Below are 16,527 nucleotides of genomic sequence, written 5' to 3' on the forward strand. Positions count from 1 at the left end.
GTTCCCACCTTATGCCTGATTTCTCAAACCACCTCTGAGCTATGAAATCTGGGCTTCCCCCCTCCGTCAGGAAACACCACCCATTCCTATGCAACCTTTACAAAAGAATGGCCCGCCACCCACGCCACTTTCTTCTTCCTTGCTGGACCACCTGTTTGGGGTAGTAAGGACAGGGAGGGAAAGGAGATGCTTGTATGTGCTGCAGACAGCCACTGGCTCCACCTCCTCACATTTTTCTTATAGCTGTCTGATTTCCGTCACCTAATTTCCTTCAGCCCGGCAACTGGCAGGCCCATCCATGCAGCTGCGTGCAAGCCCCAACCCTAAACAAGTGTTTGCCAAATTCTGCTGGGTTCCTACCTATCTGGACCAATGCCAACTTCATAGCTGCCCAAAACTGAAAAATTATGAACAGGAGGCTATTGTGGTGTGACAGCAACGACTGAGGTCCTTCCCGGCCTAATGGTCAAGAAGGGCTTAAAGATACACACTGGGCAGGTGTGCTCTTCTTCCAGGCAATTCAGCTGGACCTATTACCCCTTCCCGGTCTGGTCTGTTTTTGACCTCCTGATTTTTAGCCTCAACTGCTTCTCCCCATGTCTGTATCCTCAAACAGCATACTCCCTAGCCCATCAGAAAGTTAGTTTGCTGGCATGAGATTGCTGATGCAGAAAGCTCCAAAGCAAGCCAGTGAAAATGCAGCTCTAAACAGTAGTGCGTTGTATTCTCCTGTGTGTATCACTATAAGGGCCCCCAGGACGGCACCCAGGTCTTCAAATGGGATCGGTGCCCTCTGATCCTTCCTACAGCCTTCCAGCCTCCCCAACCTTTCATGGCCGCTTTAATATAATGGCTCTTGGTCGGATCTGGACCCCCATCCAGTTTCACAGAAAATGAGAAAGTTGCCAAAGGGGCTACCGCCCAACTTCTTGACCTGTTGTCTGTTAAGGCCTGTTGTATGAAGAGTTTGACATCCTGCTCATGGATCTGCCAATTTCTTTTGTTATAGCGTTAAAGGAAGTGACAAATGACGCATATTTTTAAGAGTACCTGGAGCCAGAGCCTTCCTGACCGAACCCTTCTAGAATTGCCTGGGTACTTCCAACAGCCATACTAGGAACATGGTCATCTACTCACTTGGTTCGGGGGCCAGCTCCCTGAACCTGCACCACTGTAAACAAGACAGCGCATCCACAATGTTATTACGCTCCGCAGGTATGTGTCTAGCCCTCATCTCCGTGCAGGCTTTCAATAATGACAGAGTCAGACATCTCAGTAAAGCTAGCACCTCCGAGGAGTTGACTGAGCCACTGTTGACCACCTATACCACTGCCTGCTTGTCAGACCATAGAATTATCTTCCTATTTCTCAACTTCTTTGACCAAATGTGGAAGCTATCTACATGGGGAAAAGCTCCAGAAATGTTATGTTGATAAGTTCCCTTACCCTCCATTCTGCTGGCCAAGGCATTACGCACCATTCGCCACCCACGTCGATTCCGAAACCCTTGCCACCTGACGCATCAGTGACAAGCTCTAACTGTTCGCTACTCTGCCATGGCTTCCCTCCAGAGGCAGACTCTGCGAGTAATCTCGGAAAGATAGCTCAGGGGCAACCTGCTCGCCTTCGAAGCAAGACGACACAGAGCACACAGATCGATCCCCGGGTCCACGCTTAGAAACCTTTATTACGCGCGTTATAAAAAACCTATCATATCATATCATTAAAGCTAAGCAGGATTTTTACCCACAATTTGCGGTCTCACTTCATACCTAGTCTGACATGATGTTGTTTCTGCGACAAACCTGCTGTCTTCGCAAATAAGCGTCTCACAAATGCCTTCCCTGCCGGTATCACTTTCGCTGCAAAATTGAGCCTCTGTAACTCTGCTAGAGTGGCGTTCTCCTTCTTTCTTATGTCTGCCACATTCTTTCTAAACTCCAACACTTTCCCCAATGGTAGCCTGCACAAACCCCTTACTGGCTCAATCTCAATGCCCAAGAATTGAAACACTGTCATTGGGGCTACGGTCTTGCCGCTGGCTCGTAGGACCCCCATTTCACTTGCTAATCCCAAAGAAAGGCTGCAATGTGTTGCTGCAACTGTCAGTGCCGGGGCTCCCCACAAATAAGAAGTCATCCAAATAATGTGCAGTCCTACAAACGCTGCATGTCTCCCTCGGCATCCACTCCAGGCAAACCTCAAAATAGGCACAAGAAACTGAGCACCCCATTGGCATACATTTATCAAAGGATATGTCCCTGTGAAACTGGAAGCCCAGCAAGTGGAAACTCTAAGGGTGAACTGGGAGTAGACAACAGGTAGACTCAGTGTCGGTCTTGCCATCAGTGCCCCCTGACCTGCCGCTTTAGCAAGCTCTGCTGCATCAGCCAATGAAGTGTGAGCTACTGAGCACTGCTCCTCATCTAACCACTACTTGAACAAATTGCCATCTGGGAAAGACAAGGGGTGAATGAGTCTAAATTAGCCCAGCTCTTTCTTGGGGGCAACTCCTAAAGGTGATATCATTAAATCTGGCATGGACGGTGCTGTGAATGGGTCCGCTATGCGCCCTAATGCCCTTTCTTTGTCAATCATTTGCTGAACTATCTCTGGCATTGCTAGCGCTGATTTTATATTAGTAGCAGATCTCCCTACCATGGGGCCAAGATATGGGATGGCGAAGCATTCTGAAAACCCTTTTGCCAATAAATGTGCTGCTTTTTTGTCATGATCAATATTTAATAGTGGCCACAGCACCTACAATTATATTGGAGAGAAAGCCTTAATAAAATGAATTCTTTTGTTTGAGTTGCTCTCTTGGCTTGGTTTATGGGGACTTTGGCTTCTGTTTGCAATGGTGGGCCGTATGGTCCTCGCCATATTTGCTGCAGGCATGCCTGTACCTGCAAACTGCGCCCCATGTACATATTACCTTTTCAAACTTCCAACATGTGGCACTGCTTTTGGGCTGATAGTTAGGCCCTTTGCCACGAAAGGACCACTTAGCCCTGCCATAACTAGCTTGTGGCCCCTCGGACCGAAAGGCATGCTGCTGCTCACCCTGGCACTGGCCTGGAAAAATCCTGACAGCCTCCATCTTATGTATGCAGCAGGTACATCCTCGTTCTTCCAACTCATTGTGGGATAAACCGGCATTTTAAGCCAAAAGCCTTTGTCGTATTGCCAACATGCAGCCCTCCATCCCGTATTGCTCATGCGCTTAGTGAAATTCTGCTCATAAGCCATGGGTGCCGCTGCATCTCCAGGGTACTTTACAACTATAACAGCGGCAAACCTCCTGCAACTGTATAGCCAGTTATTCATATTCCTCGCTTTTCTCACTCTCCTCCTCTCCTGCTCATTATCATCCCTCTTCGCATCCTTAATCAAGTCTAAACCAAGCTGCTCCTATTCCAGCAATGAAAATATATCAACACATTCCTTATTCCAGATGCGCTCCTTAGTGGCAAGAGGTATGTGCCACGCCAGGCCTGCCGCCCTAGTGGTCATAGGGGTGAAACCAGGGCTTGGCCTAATGGCCACCCCTATGGCGAATGGGTCAAAGCAGGGTGCACCCGCCACTGATGGCTGTGAAATGGATGCGCTGCCCGATTATCCCATTGCCCAAGGCCTTGCCCTTGCTGGGTCTGGGAGGCTGGTCGTTGCCCCTACAGGGGCCCCCTCTATTATCTGAAATCAGGTTCCCCCTGACTCCTTGGGGGCTCTACTGCCCCCCTTGCCGCTGCTGTGCAAGCGCATCTGAGGGCCTGCTGGCTTGTTCCTGTCCTCCATTGCTAACTGCTGACTGTCCAAACACTCTTGCCATGCCCCCTTGCCCCTCATTATTTGCACCCCCCCCCCCGAAACATTGCTACCCTACTGTCTCCTCTGACTGCTACTCTGGGTGCCCACATTATTGGTGCAGGTATTAACATTAGCCGCATATATAATATAATGACTCTTACTTAATGAGTTTTGCGCATAATTCATCGCCATTTCGTACATTTTCTCACCCAGGTTGCAATGTTGTGCAGTTGCTCGGCTGCGGCTGCAGACGACCCACCTGCCGTGGAGACCGTTTCTCTCCCCTCTGTCGTTTTCCCCCCACCATTCTTTGCCGTCGACCACGTTGTCGCTAGTGCAGTTGTGCCCTCCGAGCCTTCTTCTGTTGTGGAGACCAACAGTGGTCACAGAGGGAACTGCGCATCCAGTTTGCAATCCTCCTTTTGCAACTCCTCAGGTGGCACATCCTGCAGCTGTTTCTCCTTGTCGGAAGCCATGGCCAGCGCCATGAGCCAATCAAACCCTTCTCCCCTCTGGCTGCACGCATCATCTTAATATCGGGTTTGCTTGCGTTTGCCATACCCTTAAAACTCTTGGGGGTCCTCTCACCCGTGCCCATGCTGTGGCACCTGGCTGTGTTGACACCACAAGCTGCAAAACGGTGTAACTGTCATTGCTTTGTCTGTATCACTTTGCTTTTCTTGTAGAATTCAAAGCTCACAAAGAAGGACACAGCCCTTTGCAGCGCGACACGGCCTGCGCTTGGTGCTTCAGTGCCGCCTTCCTGTTTGGGAAAATAGCGGGTTTTTTTTTTGCTGTGTGGCCTGGCCCCTGTTTAAACCACAATGCCCTTCAAGCAAAACTGCATGCAGTTCCTTTTTCAGTTCAGCGCAACATGTCCTGCGCTTGCTCCAGTTTCGCTTCAGCTTCGGGAAAACAGCGGTTTCTTATCACTGATCCTCCGATAGAGGGTCCTCCGGCTAAGACGACGCGTTCTACTTTAAAGGGCAACGCTCGTCCACCGTGTGTGATCTGACCCTCTGCTGCCCATCCGATGCCCTTCCCTTCTTCAACAGCTGTTCCGCCTGTATTGCTGGCAGCCCGGCTCTAGAAAGGAGCCCTTGGCAGTGGTGTGAAACCCCACTGTAAAGTGGGTTTGGGGGGAAGGCAAGGGGGATTTCACTCTAGACATGCAGCAGCAACTTCATTACGATTAGCATCCTGAAGGTCTGCACTAGAGTAGGCCTGGCCAGGATTTGTTTGCTTGGCCTGGGCAGTAGTTTATACCCCAGAGCCATGAAAGCACAAATGACCAGCATCTCAGTTACAAGGTAACTACTTTCTCAAACCTAAAATCACAAGTTGGTTTCTGTAATATACATTTTGTTTATTTTTGGTGGGAATAAACCAGTTATTCCCATCATGCTTAATAAAATGGTAACTGTATCAAACAATGAATGACAGGTGATGTTGCTTGCACATGATAATTACCAACGGGGGGTCCTGGGAGTCCCTCTGCCAGACATTAGTCCTGGTTACGAGAGACTTACCCAGAGTCTTTAGCTCACTATCTTTCACAGAGAAGAAATATCCCAAACATATCAGTCTTTGTCCTGCCCTGGGGCAGTCCAGCAACGAAATGCTAGGCAATTCTCGTCTGAACAAGAGCACCAACAGCATCCCCAGACACGTGTTTCAGTCGGGTTGGACCTCATCAGTAGGGAGGAGCTGTGTTATTTGCATATTTCAAGTAACTTTGGGTCTCACCCTCAGTTACTAGGGGAATCTAGATGTGGACCCCTTGCTCACGATTCTTAGAGATGCACACCTACACCCTACTGATAAGGTTCAACCAGACCGAAACACGTGTCTGGGGTTGCTGTTGGTACTCTTGTTCAGAGGAGAATTGCCTAGCATTTCGGTGCTGGACTGCTCCAAGACAGGACAAAGACTGATATGTTAAGGATATTTCTCCTCTGTGAAAGATAGTGAGCTAAAGACTCTGGGTAAGGCTCTTGTAACCAGGACTCATGTCTGGCAGAGAGTCTCCCAGGATCCCCTTGTTATTTGCATATTTCAAGTAACTTTGGGTCTCACCCTCAGTTACTAGGGGAATCCAGACGTGGACCCCTTGCTCACTATTCTTAGAGAGGCACAGCTACACCCTACTGATGAGGTTCAACCAGACCGAAACACATGTCTGCGGTTGCTGTTGGTACTCTTGTTCAGAGGAGAATTGCCTAGTATTTCGGTGCTGGACTGCCCCAGGGCAGACAAAGACTGATATGTTTAGGATATTTCTCCTCTGTGAAAGATAGTGAGCTAAAGGCTCTGGTTAAAGCTCTTGTAACCAGGACTCATGTCTGGCAGAGAGTCTCCCAGGACCCCCCTTGTTATTTGCTTGCACATGGTATCCAGTGATATATAATTGCTGGAAAAAAATTGTGGGTGACTCGATATTTTTAAAGGCACCATTCAAAACTTTTCCCAAATATTCTAGCACTGGAGCTTGTTTATATATTTGCACCCATCCTAAAATATGTTGACAAGGGTGTTTAGCGCCTTTAATGCCTTGAGGTTTGCACCAGCAAGGCTTTTAATTAAACTTTACCACTGCCATTGCTCTGGGAAGCCTTCCATACCCTAAGCCTTTAGTATGTCTTTGCCATTACAAAAGGGGGCCCGCCATAAGCAAATGAGCCTGGTTCTGCTACCAACATGAAATGTGCAGTTCAACCTCAACTGTTAGGCCATGTACTCTCTGAACTGGAACACAAGCCATCACAGGCATGTTTAGGCCTTGTGGTTTAGCAGTTTAGGCAGGGCTGTTCCCATTAGTGGCAGGACGATGGCTGATTTGCAAACAATGGTCTGGAAGGCTGGCCAAAGCAATGCCAGTGGTTATGATTGATTCAGAGACTTACATCCATATATTTTTAGTTTTGGCTGTTAAGTGTAAACCAGAACTCTTGCACTGGAACAGAGATAGGATGGAGGTGGGATGTGAGGGTGGACACACATTCTATGGGTGTGTTTGGTCATTTACAAACACACTGAATAACCATTGCCATGTTAATCCATATGGCATTCCCACCACCTACTCGCTCCTCCCCCCCTGATGAAACATACCCTACTGGGAGCTCTTTGAGTAAGATCTATTACAACGTAACACCAATATGTGTGCTGCATCGTGCCTGCCAGTGTTATATCTATGCATTCTTTTGAGTGTTTAATGACTTAAATGCCACTGTAATTGAGCTGCTGATGTAATAAAGAATCTCCTACAAATGTGTTTCTGTAGTCTGTTCATTTATAAGCAATAGCTCTGTCATGCAGCTGTTCCTTGCACTGGAGTCCTGTCTAAAACAAGCAATCACAAAGGCAAACGTCTTGGCTTGTATATAGGTATTAGACAGACATTCGCCAGGCACTTACATCAAATGTCCAGGTACTTGCACCAGTTTCTAGCTGTTCCATCTCACAGCCAGGTGTTACCCTTATGACAGTGCCTGGTAAATGCCTATCCGATGCCTGCTGAAAAGCCCAAGTGTTGGCTTTGCCAATGTATGTTGGTTTCAGCAAGTGAAAGTGTATATGCTCAGATATGGGTGCCTTGCTTGCTTTGCCTAGGGAATCGATCATCGCTGTGCTAATCCAACAAGGTCATACGTCATGCAAAGTCTAGGATGACAAGTATGGCCCAATTTCAGAACTTCATCTCATGCATACTTTTCAAATGGGGTTCTAGACCTAATAGAACATATCTATGTCTGGAAGCCTAGCCTGCCCTGACAGAACATTTCATGATTCAAACTGATAAGTACTGACTTGATAACCTCACACTGTTTAAGTAACTAATAACAGAGTTTGCATGCAAACATATCACACCATATTCATTGTCAATCGGGTTTAGAATGTATTATGTGCAGGGAGCTGGGGTTTTAGGCAGTGTTGTAAAGGACAATGATTTACTCTGGGATCGACCATTGATAAGAGGGGCAGGGAGCGAGATGGGAGGATTGTTTCCACCCCCCAATAAACATTTGCCTTTCAGAAGATTAATCATGAATATCTGGCAAATAACACAGAAGAGGAGCGTTTCCTATAATATTGCTGGTAAAGTATAAAATGGGCATATCTTTTGAACCTAAAAATCAGCATTTAAATATTACCTGCAGAGTGCAGTCAGAAGTGGATTTAACAGTCGGGCAAGGGGCAAAGCCACATTGTGGCCCTACTGCTGGGCCTCTCTACCCTCAAAGATAAATAGCCAGATCTGCACAGGCCCTCCCAGTGAGGTATTATCGCTTGAATGTGTTTTAGCAGCAGATCATTTACACCAAGAAGTGATTTGAGATATGAAAAGGTAATTTACTATTGTTGTGGCACTTTTTTCTTTAAATTATGCAAGAATTTAAGCGTGATTGTTGGGTGATTAGAAAGTATGGGTGTACTGAACAAGCTGTGTGAAACAATGGCCTTGGCATGCATTTCAGTTCACGTTTGTGTCTGTATTAGATTTTTTGTAGGTTCACATTAACTTGCATGCTGGAACGTGTAGGCTTCCATTCAGGATGGTGAAAATAGAGCTACAACCATGAGGGGTCATTTTCTAATTCAAGCAGAGTGGAAAAGTGATGCTAAAAGAAGTACCAACACTTTTCATGTGGTGCAGGATTTTGTATGATTTGGCAGGCGAATTTGGAGAGGAGATCTGACTTAACACGTTTGCCTGCTCTTACAGCTCCCTCTGCCAAATCTGATCAGTTTTCCACCAGCATGTATTTTTATGCTGGTGGAAAACCAAAGGATTCCCATGAAAACCACCTAACCTATACACCTGGTAAAAGCAGGCAGTTTCCAAAGAAATCCATTGTACATGGATTCCACAATCATTAATTGTGGGAGGAATTTGCACTTTTCCAGACATGTAATGAAAAAATTAAGCGCAAAGGCGAATTTGCCTGTGTTTTACTATTTACCTTTCCACTAATTGGTGTAAACAAATAAAATTGCATGAAGGGGCCCTTTTCCAACCACAAAATTACCCCCTTAATCTTTTTCATCAACACGTTTCTACAGTGATGTATACCTTGTCAGGTTGATTTATCATGTTACTTGGACATTTTTAAAGTTATAAATATAAAATTGAGTATTATTTTATGTATTCAAAACCAAACTTCAACACATATTTGTGTCAACTTGAGCTGGGAAGATGCTGGTCAAGCAGCTAAATTAAAGGTTATGCTCAAAGTTTGGCTTTACCGCTTAGCCAAAGTATATGATCATGGACAAATCATTCAATGTCACTGTGCCTTACCTGCCAACATTATGTGCACCTAGAAGTGATTCAGTTTGCAGTAAAATCTATTCCTTAAAAACCTCACTCATGGTTTAATAAATCGGCAGTGCATGTGTCGGGGCCGCCAAGAAGACACACTCATACATCATTCTTTGGAAAATACAAGGCTGCATTTATTGAACAAAATTGAGACATTCAACAGAAAATCAAAGAAAACACATCAAACAAGAAGTCATCATGGACAATTGCGTATTATAAAAAGTATGTACCGGACAATGACATATTGACTCCCTCCTCCCTGACACGCCACCCCTGGAGCTATACCAGGAGGTCAGCCACCCCTCAACCTGCACCATCTGTCTACTGATACAGCACCCTCTGCCCTGGCTTTCTCTCCTGCATGCTTGCACTCCCTCACACCCTCAACTCAATTAAAATGTGCTGCAAAAATTCAACAAAAAATGTAATTTTGTGCTGCTAAATGTCCTATTCCTTGATTCAGTATTCCAGAGGGGGTTCTGTGTTTCACAAAAAGATGGCAGAACCACAAGAACCTCCTCCATGGTCTGCTGGGAGTAGCCACAGTGTTCGGGGTTGCATTGTTGAGTGTACACCATCTGAGATTGAATAAGTACTGGGGTTTCATTGCTCGGCCATCACAGAGGAGGAAGAGGCATCATCCTCGATTCTCTGAGGCAAGTCAAGAAGGCATGGTTGGGGAAGATGGTAGTAGCGGTAGTTGGGAATGGTGGTCAGGGGGAGCTCATAGAAGGTGACTTAGGGTAAATAGCGAAGGAGGAGTGAATACAATAGAAATTGAATACCAGATGGAAAAGGAAGGAAGGATAGGCAACTTGATGTTGCCACACTATTTTGCTTGCTTCTCCTTCTCTCTACTGTTGTTATAACTCATTTACAATATTTTTTAAAAAAAAGATAAATAACTTGTTCGTAAGGCATGATTAATTGTTAATCATCTCACAGGCTCTTGTTAAGGGGTCTGCAATATACAGATGTTAATTTTTCATGCTTTGACAATAGCTTTCCTTATGGAGAAGGGGGAATGGAGAGAAGCTGACGCGAGTGGCGAATGGAAAATCACAGTGTTGTGGGACTTTATTGAAGGGAACAAAGGAGTGGATGGATGAGGGGAGCGAAACACTTTGGAAAGAGTACAAAAGAGCATTTGATTTTGGAAGGTATGCACAGATGGAGGGGGAGAGCAGTCTTCCCACTTCAACAAATTGAGTGATCCTGGGAAAATCACTTTGTCAGCAAAAGTAGTTGAAAGCATGGAGCATTTGTCGCACTATTGACAGCCATTAACTACTCCCACCCTAAGCTCTACCCCCATATCCAACCTAGCCAGGCCCTTCTGTCAGTCGTGCCCATCACTTCCCTTGCCTTAATGCTGCTACTGCGTGCAGTCCTAACAAGCATCCAGATCAGACATTCAAGTATTCTTACCGGTAAGCCTCTTGCATCTGTTCCTAACAACCTTGGTTTGACTCCAGGCTGCTTAAAGCAGTCGAATAGACTAAACCAATTGAAGGGTGCAAATGGATTGTTCCGGATCCAGGAAATACTTTTTTGCTGGCTCATGGATCTGATCTGGGAAATCTGTCTCAATGTGTTCAGGGTGCTTCTACACCCACACCCAATGGAAATTGGCCCCCCTGATCACAAACAGGGCCCACCCAAATGAAAATTCCTGGAGCCGGGCCTGATTGCTGGGCCTGCTGTGGGTCAGCTTGCATTCCTTGGTGACCCTGTTCGCACCCGCAGAGCCTGCAGCATAAATTCAGGAGGAATAAAAATGGATCCAGAAATGGCTTGCTGCACCTTTCTTATTTAAAGCCTCTTGCCCATAAGATGTACTGTGACCCTAACACGCCCCCCTCTGTGAATCCTGGTCAATCAGGGTGGCTATGTGTGCAGAGGCTTTTAAGGGCTTTTGGTGCCTTGGTTCCCCCAGCCCTACTTTCTTACCATGACTGGCCCTAACAAGTCTGTACAGGCTACCTTGATAAGACCCTGTTCCTCCACCATGTTATTCCATGGCCCCGTTATACCGCCTGCCACGGCTGTGCCATTTCTTAAACTTCTGCTGTCAGGGTCAGAATTCAGCATACACCACAATAATGAAACAAACCACACATAGCTTCACCCAACAGCACATGGCGGCTACCAACCGACAAAGGCACATACGCTCAGCGAACGGTGTAAACCGAACTGAAGCTGCCAACAGCACATTACAGCTCTCTTGCCCTTTTCTCCCGCTCGGTCCTACTAACCTCTCCCACCTCCTTCCCCCTTGCCTTACAGATCCACCAGAGTGCCAAGAAATCACACATGTGGCCACAGTGCACGATATAAGAACCTTTAACATCACATAACATACAATGGAGCATAAAATTGACTTGGCACCAATTAAAAAGTGGGTCACAGTTATAAAGTCACACAAGGGGGAGTTTTTGGGGTAACATATATAGCAAATTGCACATTAAAAAATATTTGTTCAGAACTAAGTGATCAAATTGGCAAACTTTGGACAAATAACTAACCCACATTGGCCAAAGAAACTGGACCACACGAGCTTGTTAGGTTTTCAGTCAGGACATTGCCCTATTGCCCATTCGTCCAACCAGAGTCTGCCTGCATCCCATTGCTTGAAATAGGAAGAAATGGGTGCATGGGGTTTAATTCATCCTTCAAAAAAACTGCAATGGGCCACTGCCGGCTAACGTTTAACAATAGAGATCCTGCTTACAAAGGCCAGAACTGCCCCATTAAAAAGTAAAGGAGCGCTGTCACAAATGTGGCATGGTGTTTGGTGATTTCTGAAGTGCTACATTCTAAAGAAGTAACTTCAGGGCGCTGAAAGACTAACAAGTTGGAAACTGAAGGTGCTGAAAAGAGGGGGTCAAAAAGGGGTTACATAATGTGAGCTGCTCGGAACAGAAGAGTTTATCATTGTGAGCTGCAGTGATATTGTGGTGCAAGGCAGCGGGTGCTGTGCCATGTGGGTGGTTCAAATAGAAGGAAGTAGGGCAACAAGGTGGTTGTGTTGTAAATGGATTTTATAGGTGGAGTGTGTGCCAGTTTGCACTTTTTCATGTAAATGCTAACGTGCCTGCGGGTAAAGTCCCACTGAAAGTATTTGAGCCCTTTTGAAAAGTGCCCATACAGTTAAAAGTCCAGCAGCCCTACTAACAGGCACCAACCCTGCCCATTTAAAGCATGATTTGGGCTTGATTATGTGTAATCTGTTCTTTGTAGATTTATAGATTAACCCCCCGTGGAGCATTTGACGTTTTTTTTTCTTTTGGATCCTGTATTGCCATTAAAATGGTAGCTGGTTTGCTGGTATTTATTTCTGTATTTTATTGGGCATTTGTAAGGCACTTATACATCAATAACATTGCGATTCAAAGCGCCCTAATGTTCATCGCACCTGTGGCCGTCTTGCAGAGAAGTTGAACCGTAGCAAGTCTCTGTCTACCCACTATAATTGCACCAGGCCTGCTCAGAAATCCTCCAAAGCTTGCCTTATTCTCCTGCTTGGCTCAACGTACATAGATAGATAGGTACATTATAAATACCAAATCAATCATTCAATGTGTGTGCACATCCGTCCGCTGGCGAGAACACTTGACCAGGAGCAACTCCAGTAAAACCCAGATTCACATAGAAAATACAATAAGGCAGAGGTCTGCAGCCTTTGCTTCTCCATACATTGTCATGAGGAATTAGTACAGGTATTGTTGAAGCTGAAATGAAACATTTCTATCACATATTTGGTGGGTGTTGCTCATAAACAGAGGGGTGGAGTCAGATGTGGTTTTATTTTGTCCATATATATATGATTACGAACTTAGGGCCTGATTCATGAAAAAATGCGCATTTCTCTGGCAGTTGCAGCGTGCCGAGAACGTCACTGCGCAAGCCTAAACGCAGAATAAAAAATGCATACCCCATGTATTCATGGAACTTTCTGCGCAAAGTAACCGTATTCGCAAGTCGTGCCTGGAATGCCCCAAAACGCCACCACACAAAACATAAACAGCCAGAACAGCTACCTTTGCGTGCTCCCTTGGCCGTGAATACATGCAGCCTTCAAACAGTGCATCGGGTCCCCCGAAATTAGGCCTTCATCTCGGGGACCCTGCGCAAGGTCCCCCGTAACTATTGCCGGCACCCTGATAACATTCAGATGATACTTCGTAACTCGGATTAAACTCGGAAAAGCTGTGTGTGAACCCCGTAAACCATTACTGCACCCTGCTACACTGCGTACGCGCACCCCTAAGTTAGATTGGAAACCTAGTTGTGTACACACACCCTTAAATCAGACATGCAAACCCACCTCCGCCCTGCGATTCCTATGCGCAAGTGTCTTTACGCCTGCCTTCAGTTGGCGCAGTGATGGAGGGATTTGTATCACCATTTCTATGCCAAGAGGCTGTAGGTGGTTCCATGAATACATGTCATTTGGTGCAATTGTGGGCGTGCGAGGGAATGCCTGCAGGCCGTCGCTTGTAACGCACACTTTTTAACATGTTCTTCCCCATTTTCTGTGTTTAACCCCCTTCCAGCTCTCAGTGCAAGCCACGCCCATGCTCATGTTTGCAAAAGTGCCACACTGCATTCGGTACATTCTTTTATACTTTGGCTCCAAATGATGACTTTCGGTAGAATCTGGGGAAGAGTTTGGTTGCTTATCTGAATAGTTGGGTTTGTCACTTCCCACCTGTGTGTCATAATTAGCCTGCAGATGGCCTGTGTGGGCCTGCCTCAACATTAAAAGGCTGGGCTGCATTGGCTTGCTCACTGCTGCAGAATCTTTGCTCCTTCGTTGGCTTTAACTTCAGAGAATTGCTCAAGGTGAACACTGGTAGTTCTATGGGTGGCAGGCCTCGAAAAACTGCTAGACCTGCAGGTCGGGTAACACATTTTATTGACTCGACTATAGAGAAATGCACTCGACCCACAAGCTGGATGGCAATTGTACTTGTACTTAAAACACATGTTGCCACCTGATGAAACATTACTAGTACTGTCCATGTGCATTTTTATAACAGCAAGAACGAATGCACCTTAGATGTTGTCATATCACAACTAGTCAGAACATATCAGAAAGCACCTTTTATTTTCTTACTAAAAAACATAGCGAAGCATGAAATTGATATTTGTAAAAATCCACAGCTATTGAACAAAGGCAAAAGATACCAGCACTTATTTGTAAAGTACATGTTGCGCCAGCTGCCGACACACAGTTCATAGTTTTACCTCTGTCATTTACTCTTAATAGCAATGCCCTTCTTACACAGCACTTCATACAGGATTCGTCCTGCTTGCAATGCAACGATGGCTGCTAGTATTACCCCATTTAATAGAGCTCAGTTTATCAACCTCGGAAGGATGAAAAGCTGAGCTGGCCCGGCTGCAGATTTGAAGATGAAATTCTTTCTGGCCTCATGTGGGAGGAGGCCACTGAACTTGGGAGCCGTCGTGATATCTTGGGGATGTGTGACATCATGTGACATGTGAAACCTTCCCTGCTCAGAACAGATATGGGGCAGATATGTAGCACAAATACACAGGTGGTTATCAGACGTGGCTATTGTATATCGCAGCTTGCATGGCAAGTCGTTTCCAGAGCTGTTGGGTCATGTTCAAAGCTAATTGGGGGGCGGGGGGTAAGGGCCTGCATAGCGTGCCCCCTACAATGAGGTAGGAAGAGCTGGTGTCACATGTAGTGACCTCCCAAGAGCTGCTGTTCAGATGACTGACCGCAAACATGTAAGAAGTACTTTACAGGGCATGAAACTACTCAGTGGGTATTTTACATACAGGGCTGACAATCACAAACATATGGGCAAGGGCCAATGCCAGGATTGGCCTCGCCAGCGTAGAGCACAGAGTCGCCTGTGGCCAGCTGGTCCTTTGCGAGGCAAGTACGGGTTAATTGACCTGCCTTTCTTATGACGACCTTTGGTCACTGGCAGGCCTTCAATGGTGGCGCATGAAGCCTCGGCCGCTCACTGCTGTGGGATTGTATTTGAAAAGCCATTGTTTGCCATCGCGGTGCGGCTCCAATGCGTGCACTGAAGAGGAAGGCTTGGCAGAGGAATCCGGTACTGCGGCTCCCTGCGCTTTACCAGGCGCTATAGATTGGGCTCCACTGCGACTCCTGCCACTTGCTGCTGTCTTCCCATCATGCGACACACACAGATCAATCACTCGCCCTCCGAGGACAATGCACATATAGGCAAGAGGTCAGTTCTGGGGGGAGGGCGCATTAGTGGGAAGCCATTAGTAGGAGTCTCCAGAACGCTCTTATATTTTGCACTCCATGTCCTGCAAGCCCTCCTTGGTGCGCCCCTTGCCCGATGCACTACTCCTGGGATTCCCCTCTGGAACACCTAAACGCTTGTGCACTCGCCTTTCAGCAGGGCGAGGTGTGAGGAATAGGGCTTGGTGGGCTTGCGCCCATCCCCTTCTCTGGGGGCCACTGCTATGTCCCAGGCGTTGAAAGAGATTCTTGCTGTGTCTTATTGAGAGAGTTGGCTCATGGTGGCTGGCCCCCGCGGTGCAGCAAAGAGCTGGAGAAGTGAGCTGGGTGCGGGGTCACCACCAGGCTTGCAGCGTGGTTCCCGAGCTGCATGGAGTCTGGAAGGGCTGGGGCGGTAGATGCCACTCCTTCGCCACAGCGAGCGCCTCGCAGGAAGATCTCCTGCATTAGGCATGGCCTCCCACAGAGGTAGTGCGGCCGAGTTTATTTGTCAGAGTTGCTTGCAATCCAGGAGGGCTGGGGGAGAGTCAGTGCAGGCTGTAGCAACTTACCTCGCTGGGCTCTGCGTTGAAATGCTGAAAAAAAACGAGGACCAAAACTACGAATTGTTTTTGTTTGAATGAAAAAAATATTTTGTTTTTGTACTGTTTTATTTTGTAATGTGGGTGAGACCCTCGTCCCCTTCCCTCCATCGTCCCCCGCCTTTTCTATAACCTAACCAACCCCCCCCCATCTATTTATTGTGTAAAAAGTTACAAATTAAAAATATTTCTGAAACTGCCCTCTGGCTGCAATTGCCGCCATGAACACAAATAATGGCATAATAGCACTTGGTGTGTATGTAGTACTCTTGGATACACCTTTGAGGCTTAAAGTTCTACAAATAATGCGTGTCAGTATTGCCCAAGCGTACTCAATACTGACCTCAGAAGGTGAAAGGCTGAGGCATTCTGGATTTCAAATCTATGTTGTGCAGCTTATCCTGCAGAAGGTACATTAACTCACACATCCGTCCAAGCTATACAATACACGAGTACCATGACGAACTGTGGGGCTGATGAAAAGTTCACTGTGTTGTGCACGAGTACTATAAATACTCCCATCCCTAGCGACAGGCAAAGTATGTATGCATTGCACTGGATCC

This window comes from Ambystoma mexicanum, chromosome 2q (assembly GCF_040938575.1).
Source record: "Ambystoma mexicanum isolate Mex_15411 chromosome 2q, UKY_AmexF1_1, whole genome shotgun sequence".
NCBI lineage: Eukaryota > Metazoa > Chordata > Amphibia > Caudata > Ambystomatidae > Ambystoma > Ambystoma mexicanum.